Genomic DNA, 12,477 nt, shown 5'->3' with positions numbered 1-12,477 from the left:
AACAGCTCTTCCAGGAGCGGTGGGCGGCTTCCCTGGGCAACAAGTGATTTCAGCAAGTGTAGTGATTTCTCAGCTACAAGTGATTCCAGCTCTTGTGATTCAGCTCTTTGTGAAATCACCCAAGGTGAACTTGGGAATAGAGAGACAGGAGCCTTGTATAGCAGTTCCACAGAGGTGGCTTTTATTGACCAGCAACCTCTGTGAAGGGAAGGCCAGGGACAAAAGCTCTCTACCAAGGGGCAGAAACAGGGGCTTGTATGGGAAAGGCAGGGGGTAGGAACCAACTAGCCAGCTAGGTACTGGGTGATACCATATAGAAACAAGGCATGCTGGGGGTGGTTCACTTTCTCGCCATGACCCAGAGGAGGGCTGCTTATCTCTGGGGAAGGTCGTCTTGCCGTCAGGCCTCTCCTCCAAGGGAGTGCAGAGGGCTCCCATGCCAAGAGCTCCCAGCCCTCCACAATTTTAGCACTAATTAGCAACCTTCCTTAGGTAGGATTAACTATTTATTTGGGACAGCTTTCACAAAAATCTAAAAGTGATATAGACAAGCTGATAATGATGGAGATATTGCTCCTAGTCCTATGCTAGAAGTTAGTAGTGCAGCTCTTGGAGATATTATGATCTGAGATCCAGACTTAAAAATAGAGGCATTTAAAAGCTCTGAAGTGATGAGTGATGCTGGGAAAGTGGCTGAGTTACTGTAGCAGAAGTTAGAAATGAGTTTACCATGGCGAAAGTCAGAGGACAAATCACATAGCTTGAATTTGTTTATTGGATGAACAGTGCTGTCTGAGCATGCTGCAGATATGTTTTTGAGACTACACAGAAGGTTTACATAAGGAAAAGCATAAAATAAGTGTAATAGAGAGAAAAATTTATAAAGCAGATGCATAAATATTGGTAAGATATCTGTAGAAATATTCCTCCTAGATTCTTCTATGTTACGTGTCTTGCACAGAAAACATATTCTCTGGTAAAAATTAAGCAGAAATCAAAGACTAATATTATCTTTCCATCCATGCAATAATATAGTGATGTGATATGTTGATGTCAAGGTTGTAGTCTGATAATATGGTACAATTGCAGCTACAATTGGGCTGGTTTTGAACTGTGATGAGCACAGGGTTGATAACATAAAGATGTTTTTGTTGTTTGCTGAGCAGGACTTGCACAGAGTCAAGATATTTTCTGCTTCTTGTACTGCCACACTGGAGAGGAGACCGGGGGTACTTGACAGGTTGGGAGGAGACACAGCTGGGACAGGTGACCCCCATTGACCAAAGGGATATTCCAGACCATGTGGCATCATGTCACTATATAAAGTGCAGGGAAGAAGGAGGGAGAGTGGGACATTTGGAATGACGCTATTTGTCTTTCCAAGTAACCACTACACATGATGGACTCTGCTCCCCTGGAGATGACTGAACACCTGCCTGCCCATAGGTAGCAGTAAATTAATTCCTGGGTTTGATTTGCTTGTGTGCGCAGCATTTCCTTTCCCTGCTTAACTACCTTTTACGCTTCTGATCCTCTCCATGATCCCATTGGTGGGGGAATGAGCAAGTGGCTGCGTGGGGCTTAGCAGTTGATTAGGGTTAAACCATGACAGTTCTTTTTTGGCACCCAAAGTGAGGGTCAAAGGGTTTGAGATAGTGATGGATCTGATTGGAATGTACTAGATTGAATTGATATCTGTTAGTGCTATTTAGCTAAGTAAGACATTAGCTAATTAAGACATTATTATAACTACTATTTTCAGCAGTAACAGAGCCCTGCCGTGATTTTAAAAGAATAACGTTAAGATGCATTTTTACAAAGTGTGATGTGATATGTAAACAGTGAAGAGTTATTGCTTTTATTAAGTCATTATCAGTACAATGATTAAGACTAATTCTGTATCACATGTATAAGAGCAGAATGGGAGTCATGTATAGCATAAGCATGCAGATTCACTGTTGCTTAAACTTTCTGCTTCCTTATGGTTAAAGAACTCTTCACAAACTTAAACAAAAGTACATATCCTCAGTCATTTGGGCCCAAACTCTATGCTCCAAGGGACTTACTCACCTCTGTACTATCGCATTGGAGGAACACATGTCCAAACTTACGCTGAAAAAACAAAACATGACTAAATTACTAGAAATTTCTACAAGTGAAGCTGTTGAATAAAAATGTTTATAATTGTCTATGGGCCTGAAAACAATGTAAAAATTTTTGTCTTGCTGAGGTAGAAGCCAAGGAATTAAAGGACTCCTTGGAGTTAAGGTTAAGACTCTTAGACAACAAAGATACTGAATGCAACTTATGTTGCTTGTTTATTTTATACTAAGAGTCATACAAATCTTGTATAAATGGAGTTCATGGATATGTTTTTGTGCATATACACTTAAGCCAGGGTATTCCTGAAACTTCCCATCGGTTTCATCTTTTAGAACAGGTAGCATTTTATCCAGGTTTCTTATTCTGTTATTTTGATTGAATGTTAAATATTTGTGTTATATAATAGGTAGTTGAGCAGGAAGAGAGAGTGTGCTGCTTCTGTGCTTGCAAAGATTAATATTTTAAAATTATCATTTAGGTAGCAGTAACACATGAAGAGGATTTTGGAGATTAATTTGCTGTGACTGTTAGTGATTCATTTCAGTCCTAATTCTATATACAGCTAGCCAATATTCAGGAACTAAAATTCTATTCTTCTTTGTCCTAAGTTATATAGGAAAAGTCACTCACACAGATCTGAAATTAGCTGTGATACAATGAAAATATCTGGATGCTGTCCCAAGACTGCATTTTGAATTTATTTTCCTCTTTTTTATCTCTGTTGTGAATTACTAATGTGTTTATGGACCCACGTCTTGGAGAATGCTTTTCTATTTATTTCCACTATGTAGGTGTTTATAAGCTGTACATTTTATCTGTTGATACCACTTACTTTTTCCCTTATAGCAGGACCTTATTACAAAATAACTGTACAGTTTACTTTCCCCATTCTGAACCCTCTTGCTTTTCCAATGTGTCTATTTACCTATAATTGACAAGCTGCTGCAAGCAATTAGGTATTCCCTCGTTAGCTGGCCTTTGCAGAGAAGATTCTTGAAGGAAATCAACAAAATTAACTACCACATATTTCTTAGCTTGAAATTCCCAATAAACCAATATAAAGCAAATATTCATATATTAAAGATTAAATACTTCAAGTCTTTTGACACTAATTGAGTGTGTTTTCAAGAGAGGTTTAATTTTGATAGGTTTTTTTCTTTCCATTTTATGTCTGTTTGTCTCAAATAGTAAATATTTCATACTATTGAGTAACACTTTAGAGTTGGCACAACAGTCAGAGCCAGATTAAAGGCCTCCAGCTGCAACTTTAATAAAAAATACCATTCCATAAATAAAGTTAATTTTTACACAGTGGTTTTATATCCATAGAAGTAATATTCACACATACATCATCATACTTGCAATATCAGATACCCTAAGTCTCCCATCAGTCCTGGTCCCAAAACAATCAAATGCTATTGATCAAGATGCCTCCATAATAATCTCAGAATAGCTGTTGATGTCATTAGCATCTGTCTAGGCATTCCATCACCTGTTAAATTTTGAACTCTGAGATAAGACTTGCAGACTGAACTTTTGAAGGAATAAGCATTGGAAAAACACCTGAACAGCTATCCTACAGGTCCTTTTAGTAAATGCATTGATGAGATTTAGATGACTAAGTGTTTTGGCAAATCTACACCTATCTTCAACATACTGAAATGCCTTTCACAAGTCTTACAGCTTAGGCATTTTTAGTAACACAATCAAGAAAATACATAAAACAAATCTAGCAATAATTTCTCAAGTGCGGCAAAATACTGTCCACAAGAGGTTTTTTTTTTCCTTTTCTATATGAAATACATCATGGACATACAGTGAGAAAGCAGCGAGCCTTGGAATTCAGTGGACAAAAAATGTGCTATTCAATGAAAATATTTTTCTTACCAAAAATACTGATCAACCAAAATACTGACAGTTCTTTAAAGAACAAAACTACTATGCCCTTCTGGGTTTTTTTTTTGTTTTAGACAACATGAAAAGATAAGGAGAATAAAGTAGCTCATTTACAGTCTAATGCTTTATCAGGTGAAGTCAGTAGTAAAATTCTCTTCTGTTGAGGTATTAAGAAGGTGGACACCCCAATATAGTCTTCATTCAGAGTTTATCATTGTAACATATAAACTTCAGTGACCTTGGTTTTGATTGATACTAATGTAAATAAGGTAAGAAGGCATTAATTCACAGTGGCCAAATATCACTGTTCGAGAAACCTATTTGTGCTCTTAACTGATCAATAAAAGCTCGAAACACATCTTTGATGTCTCTTTAGATTCAGTGCATAGCTTTTTTTTTTTACAGTTCCTGTCAGTCTTAACTCTAACTCTTTATTTTTTGTGTTTTTGTGAGCATTAGTCTTTCAAGTAAAACATAAATCAGCTTCAGTTCTAGGGAAACTGACACTTGTGGGGTAGAAGGTTGAACTCTTACCAGAAGCCAATGACTAAGTTATCTGTTGCCCAGTACCACTGATTTTAAGTGATAAAGGAACACAAGAGAAAAATTGGTGTTTTGAGGAGTGAATTAAGAAGGGTGGCAGAGGGGAGTACCTATTTCACAAGGAAAATATTACTTACTAGCAAAACAGACTTCACCTTGGTGATGTGCCATAACAGGATGTGACTGGTTTGACTCTATTAAGAATAATTATTTGGTGTTGTTGCATATTTATTAGCCTGAGAAAGACATCCTGAAGTTATGAATTTGCCATGTGAAGGAAACTCTTGCTGGTTACATATGTGTGGGTTTTTAAAGATGTTATGAATTGCACACTTTCAAATAGACCTACTTTTTTCACTGATGTTTAACTTAAAAGAAATGCATTTCTGAATCTAAAGAATTCAGTAACCTTTCCTTTCACTTCAAAGATATGCTCTCCCTCTAAAGAAAATTAAAGAATTCTTCCAGAATATGATGCACTCCTTCTCATGTCCTCCATAAAGATATTATCACTAAACCCAGCTTAAAACATTTCAACAAATCTGATGAGTGATGAGATCAGTCACTGCTCTTAAAGGTGAGCTGTGGAAGGCATTTACAGTGGTTAGATTATTCCATTAGTTTCAAAAGGAGTAAATTAATAATTTACATTAAGGTCACTGCTAATTACATTAACCTTGCAAAGTTTAAAAGTGTGAATAACGCACCAGGGTGTAATTCAGCTTCTGAAACAAGCAAATTCAAAGCCTAACTAAAGTGAACAGAAGCTAAAATAATTTTGTGCACTCAGATGCTTAGATCTGGTCATTTTTTCTTTGGCTTGTTTGCTTTCTTGCATGCTTTTGTTGTTTTGTTTCGACTTTTTTTTGGCAGGGGAACTACATGTATAGAGCAGTAATATGCTGTATAGTCAGTCATGTAAGGAACTCACTATATGCCATTTCTGATATAAATCGTGTAATTTTTATGTTTATCTGATTTCTGCTCAGGTATCCATATTCCCAAAATTATATTTTAAAAGTTTTGATCCCAGATCAGTTTCAAGTATTCTTTATTTATACAGTCAAATTGCTTAAGAATAGTTTCTTCCTCTGTCTCCATGAACTAGTATGTTCTTCCTGGAAGCGCTCAATCTCCTCCTGTTTGGACAGTTAAGATTCATCACTTCTAATTATTGCAGGGCTAAAACCAGGATATGGTAAATTTCAGCCTTCTAATTATATCTGTTGTTATTCTTAAACCTTACAGCCCTTCACACTTGTAACCACCATAAGTTTTTCTGAACAGGAGTGTTTTGAATACTTACGTGGAACATTGCCTATATACTTTTAATACTAGGGGTGCATATACTAGGGGTACATACTGACAGAAGAATGTGTGGGAAAAAATGAGGAATAGGGCTTTTGAACATTTCCCTCTAATATCTTAAGATATGCACATTAGAAATGTTAGTGTAGGTATTACATGTAGTCAAATCCCTTGTGAACAAAATGTCAGTTCTCAAATCAATCTGATTAAGCTTTCATCCCTTATTATGAATATTTCAAAATTATGCAATGGCATATCAAAATTCTACAGATTAATATTTTGTTGCAACAATATCAAGGACTCAGATGGAGGAACACTAAAGTTAAAGTTCATAACCTACCCAGATTATTATTATCTAATTACTCTTCCCTGAGTCCTACTTTACCAAAAACAGATAATAAAAAAACCCCAAACCCTTAAACAATTTATAATATTTAGTAGAATGTTTTATGCAGGCTTGAAAACAGTGAATTTAAGTGTTTTGCATTTTAGAGTTTTTACTTGAGCTAATCTTTAAATGTCATTAAAATCTGCAAACTGATTCAAGCCTGAAAATATGTTTCAAGAACTACAAAGGTATATATTTGGAAATGGCTAATCATAGTACAAATATTGAATTCTGCATAATTTTAGATTTCACTTATGAGATAATTTCAACATTCAATTATGAAAATTGCAATTAAAAATGCACTCTGATATGATCTAAAATGAAATTCTTTGCAGTAAGAGTGGTGAGGCACTGGAACAGTTTGCCAAGAGGAGTTGTGGCTGCCCCATCCCTCAAAGAGTTCAAGGCCAAGTTGCTTAGGACTCTAGGAAACCTGGTCTGGTAGAAGATGTCCCTGCCCATGGTGGGGGAGTTGGAGCTAGAAGATGTTTAAGTTGACTTCCAACCCAAACTAATCTATGGTTCTATGGTAATGAGACCTGAAGGAAAATTCAGAAACATATTTAATAAGAAGAAAAATAGCACTGCGGGAGTTCTACTTTTTCATAGGAGTTCTGTATTTTCAGTTGCTAATTGTTCCTTTAAGGCATGTATGAGGCAAAATCATGATTCTTTCTGACTATTCCTATCACCAAACAAAAATATGTGTATTAAGAAAACCATGGTATTTGACAATGACTGTTACCACCAGTAATATCAAGTCTTTTTTTCTTAATCTTTTTTAGATCTCTATCCTGAGACAAAACAACAGGATGTGCCTTGGAGAAGAGTAAGTGAAAAAATTCTTTGTCCTTGGTATATTTTCATTATAACAACTGGTTACTGTATATGGAGTTTCAGTGAAAGAAATCTGTCACACATTATTTTTTAAAATACTAAGCCACTCCCACTGCACTGTTTGTGCAGATTTAAGTAAGTAACTTTTTCAGGAGCTTTTTTTCAGGGGTAACTTTTTATTGAGTACATTGAACTTAAGCATTAAGACTTAGTAAATTACTATCAAATATTTAAGCAGCAACAGAGATCTCTCCCAGATTATTTTGTTCCTTCAGATAACTTACCTCTAGAGAAGACAACTGAAAGAAGATGAGTTATTCTTAAGAAAAAAAATTGTATGTGTTTGGCTACCTATTAATCACTGAGTTTCTCCTTTATCTATGGCTGAAATAGCTGTCTTCTTTGTAGTGCTTGGAAAAAGCACTTGTGAAAAAAAGTACATAGACTTAATATACAACTTGCATGTCTCTCTCTTGCATCGCATACTTAGTGAGCTTTAGAATGGAAACATTTTTCCTGTCCAATTTTTGTATTGTTTTGTTTTGTATAGTTTTGCTTTATCCCAATAACAGCAGGTTCAAATGCCAGAGACAAAATGGCATAACTTGAGCAGAAATGATCTGTATTGGTTAAATGCTTGATACTGAGGGAATGACTAACAGCAAAGTCTTTTTTAAGTCAAGAACCCATCATGCTGTTATTCAACAGCAAAATTAGTGCAATGTAAGTAATATGGATTACCAAGGGATATGATGCTACATTAAAATGCTGGCTGCTAATCCTTATTTCTATATGTTAAAGATACTATGAAGTCCGTTTGGAAAAAGTAAAGTTACTATGATCCTGCAGTTATAAAAGAGAAGATAAGCACACTTGGGATTTTGCCTTTGTTTTGGTGAGTTTAGGACTTGGATTTTAGAACAAAGACTAATACCATTCCCTAAAGAAACAGAAGTTCTCTAGACAGGAAAATGAGTCTTGTTTGACTGCACACACAAAAAAAGATGCAAGGGGGCAAAGGTATGAGCAATACTGAGAAAAGATCATCTGTGCTGGCTCCTGGGAGAATGTTTCATTTTTCCTTTCCCCAAATTTAAAAGCAATCTCCAAAGGCCACTGAAATCACTTGAGGTATATCTTCAATTCATTTCAATTGTCACAGTTCCATTCCATTCAGCACAGTGGTATTAATTTTCATCACCTCACTGCTTGAACATAAATCTTTATTACGTCAATTAATGAGTTTCATTTTTTCATTCCTTTAGTGTGTTTTGTGAGAATACACTGTAATTTCAGTCACATTTTCAGGCCACTCTAAGAGACATTTGGCGTATACCCCTCAATATTGTAGCTATGTGGCTTTCAGGCCTACTGAGATATTGGTATCTGACTCAATGAGTAAATGCCTTTTTGTTCTGGAGCTGTTCTTTAGTACTCAGTGTTGTATCCTGACAATACACCAAGATCACTAGATGGTCAGAAATAATGGTTTTAATGGGAGGAAGCAAGGCAAGAAGGGAAAATGCCGTTTTCTTACCTTACGGTTATTATGTTGCAAAAATGAAAACAGTCATAAACAAAGTCTGAGCAACACATTTAGAGGTCAAATGGAGAAGTGATATTTTCCTAAATTAAGATATTTTCAGACAGAAGACTCTGAATGCAGTTTACTTCATATGGTTGCAAGCAACACTAGCAATATACTCCTAGCAAACTAGGAGGAAAAAGGCATATTGAATAGGAAGATGTGAGTGTTATGTCCTAAAACCAATATTTTGATTCAAAATGCAGTAAAATATTTTGCCCATTCCAGATACAAACTGCAGCTGTGTTGACAGAATCATAGAATAGAATCATACAAACATTTATGTTGGAAAAGTCTCTTAAAATCATCAAGTCCGTTAACCTAAGACTGCCAAGTCCACCACTAAACCATTTCCCTAAGCATCATGTTTACTGATATTACCAGATGAAAATAGATTCACTAACTTGCAGATTACTACTTCATGCCAGCAGAAGTGTCACTAGAATAAACGTGTTCAGGCAAAATTGAGATTACAGAATTAAAATAACATTACGTTAACAGGAGTTGCATGATAATTTTTTCACAATTGTAGCTCACCAGGTTAATCCTGGACTGCATTTAAATTCAAAGCACACTAACAGACTAAAAAATGTTTTTAATTAATTATGTAGAAATTCTTAAATATTTTTTGAGGATAATTATAAAAAAACAGCTTTAGAATATCAGAAAAGAGGATGATGAACTTCCTTTTAAAAACCAAGCCATATATTTTTCTGGAGAAATAAAAATGAGGGAAATTTATTTTTCAACTGATTCTTTTCTGTCCTGTCAAATGTCAAATGTTTAGCATTAGACTTTGAATATTTCTTAACCAGTCAGACTAATATGAAAGTCCCTTAAAAATTGACTAGCAGATAATGTGTATCTTTGAAAAATGTATAAATTATAGTGTCTGGAAACATGAATATTTTCATTTATAAAATTATTTTGTTTATTGTTTAAAATAAATTTTTCATAAATTTGTAGACACTGAACAAATTCTAATTGGTGGTCTGTTCTAAATCTTACCCCTTTATTATACTCATCAAATGTCTTTCTTATGATAAAATCAATCTAGATCTCTAAAAATATTAGTGATAAGAGATTCCTGGAAATGTAATTTGTGCACATAGACAGAAAATTCTCCCTCTCAACATTATTATTCTTTTGATATAATTGAATCATTGTCCAGAGTCAATTAAACATTTTTAAAAAGTTGGATTAAGAAATCTCTTCACCTGTTTCTTTTCTTCTGAATTGCCAGCAGAAGTGTTCAGCTGCAAGAGAGAATAATTACATTCTCTATTTGCAAGCAAAGGTCAAAGCTCTTAATGCAATTATTATTATGCAGTAATGTAGCTAAGAAAAAATAAATTTAAACAAATATATATATATTATCATTTGTAATGTAGGTAATCATTTGAAGATTACTGGTTTTGTTCATGTCTTTATGACACACTGCCTGTTCCAAAGAAACATAATAAAAATGCAGGTGACTTTCAGATCGATACTTTTGAAAGGTCTTGTATGTTAAAGAAAACTTAAAATAAAGGAGCTACCCTCAGATGGTTTCTGTGTCATGTCTGGGAGAGGGATGTGGCAGCATTGTCTGTTTCTCAAGGCCAGCAGTCAAGTGCAAGTCTTGTCTACAGCTACTGTACCCCCAACACCTTTCTTTTTTTAATGTTCAGAATGTTTTTACTGAAATGTTTTCTGACAGTCCTAATGTTAGTTAGGGCCAAAACTCCAATGCTGTAAATTTTACACTGATGGAAATGTCTCTCTAAAGTTTGGATATGAGGAGGTCCAATGAAGAATTTAAATGCTTTTATCTGGATAAAAATCTTTCCCTCAGGTATTTGAAGGTCTGCACCTGAGTATCCATGTTCAAAGCAAAGTAAGAGGGAAATAATTAGTAATGCATTATAAAGAAAAGTAAGAAAATATAGTTTTTTGTCCAAGCAGTAGTGTTTCAAATCTGTAGTATGGTAACAACAGCAAGAAGGGAAAATGAGGTAAGTGTAGAAGTTCTATCTTAATGATGATGCTTGCATAAGCACCAGAGCATATATTTTAGTAGATCTCACAGAGCTAGCTATGATTATTTTAAGGTCTGTGCTGTTTTGCAGATTTTTATTAGATTTTTTTCTTATTATGGTATTCTTTTAAAAAAGAAGGAAACACTAGGAACAAAATACTTGAAATAATCATCAGATAAAATTAATTTTATACAGTTATCAGTAGGTAATTGTAGACACACAAAATGTGGTACTTTGCCTCTGCCAAAGAGACAAACATTTTGCACTATGCAATATAAATGGTATTATTTTCCTGTAGTGCAGAATCTTTCCTTCTCATTCTGTTACTGTGAATCAGACAGACAATTTTTTTTCTTTTCCAGCAACAGAGTTTCTATATGTTTACTCATGAATGACTTCTAAATGGATTGTTCTGCCAGTCTTGTATTACTAAGTAAGACTGTTTTCAAATACTCTACTCTGTGTTTAATTTGAAACTTGATCCTAAGGAAAAAGAGAGAGGCCACTAATCAAATATTTAAAAAAAAAAATCTGAAATAATCTTCTCTATTTTATAATCATAATGGCAGGAAGCTCCAAATTTCTGCTCAAACAAAAAGGCTGGTATACATATTTACCAAAGGCCTTATGATGTTTGCAGTCGACTTTGCAGAAGATAACATTTATAAAACCTTTACAGTGTCTGGCAGGTGCCATGGATTCTCCTGGGGATTAGTTTCATTCAGATATTGTCTTTCATTTGAACTTCAAATATTTTTTCTGGTTTTTTTTTTAGAGACAGATTTTTAATAGGTTTTGGAAATTAAAACCTTTTTTATTTGTGTCACTCTAATACCTACTTTGAATTTGCTTATGGGAGTTAAATGCCAATAAAGCTAAAGAGTATTGCAATTTTTAAGAGGGAAAAAAAGACGAGGAGGTATAAATGTAGTTTGAATCACTGAAAGAACTAAAAGCATGAGCTGTGCCATGTTTTTTTTCTTTTTCTTTTTTCTTTTTTTTTCCCCCTGAATAAATAAAAGGCAGGTATTTTCCAGTATTTCTATTTTTCAATATCTAGTCCCACAGAGACCATATTATGCCACAAACACACGAAGTATTTTGTTTAGTAAGACCTGATCTTACCAAGAAAAATCAGTTAAGGATTTCATTTTGAAAGTGAAAATTAAAATATGAAGAAGAGACACTTAACTGATATTGTTTCTTTTTGAAGACCCACACATAGGTGAAAAATGTAGATCTTTGCTTTGTGGATTCTAGATTTTGGAAAAACACTGGGAATTTAGGAACTAAATCAAAATGGTGTTCAGAAAGAGGGTCATTAGACCCTCTACATGTAAGTTGTTATTCTTTAGATGTTGTTTGTATTTAAAGAATATTTTAAATTCAATAGTACACCTTAAGGTAAGGATAATGCAAAATTAAAATGGAAAAAAAACTTTAAAGTGTCAATACCAGAAATCAGGCTCTCAGAAGATATCTAGTATTTTGAGAACCAGCATTATATGTTATTTATTTTTGAACTCATAAGCACTCTTTTCTCTTAGTTTCTGAATGGGAAGATTTACAAGGATCTTCCTTCCACCCTCTCTGGTTTACCACAGGTCTCTTGGGGACTAAATGGAAAGGATGTCAGCAGAGAGTTCCACTTTTATTTTCCTGGAGTAGATAAGAATCTCCTCAGAACTTGTCCCCTCTGACAGCTGAATAGAAGTGTCCACCTTTTTGCTTATTTGTCATTCACTCTAGGAATCATTGGTAAATGAAACTCATGTCCTTTTAGCAAGGCTTTTATCTGT

General features: G+C 34.6%; 1 protein-coding gene across 21 annotated transcripts in view; it reads left to right on the top strand.

Annotated features, from left to right (window-relative positions):
* PTPRD (protein tyrosine phosphatase, receptor type D) overlaps positions 1–12,477 on the top strand; it is a 1,188,396-nt gene that overhangs the window by 382,556 nt on the left and 793,363 nt on the right. For all 21 annotated transcript variants that reach the window (XM_017732862.1, XM_017732863.1, XM_017732840.1 and 18 more), the window contains one exon: positions 7,024–7,067. The gene's annotated coding sequence lies outside the window, so the exon portion shown is untranslated. The remainder of the gene's footprint in view (positions 1–7,023; positions 7,068–12,477) is intronic.

The sequence above is a fragment of the Corvus brachyrhynchos genome, unplaced genomic scaffold (genome assembly GCF_000691975.1).
Source record: "Corvus brachyrhynchos isolate BGI_N302 unplaced genomic scaffold, ASM69197v1 scaffold194, whole genome shotgun sequence".
In the NCBI taxonomy this organism is placed as follows: Eukaryota; Metazoa; Chordata; class Aves; order Passeriformes; family Corvidae; genus Corvus; species Corvus brachyrhynchos.
The sequence above is the reverse complement of the archived record's forward strand: the minus strand, read 5'-3'. Positions and strand labels throughout refer to the sequence as shown.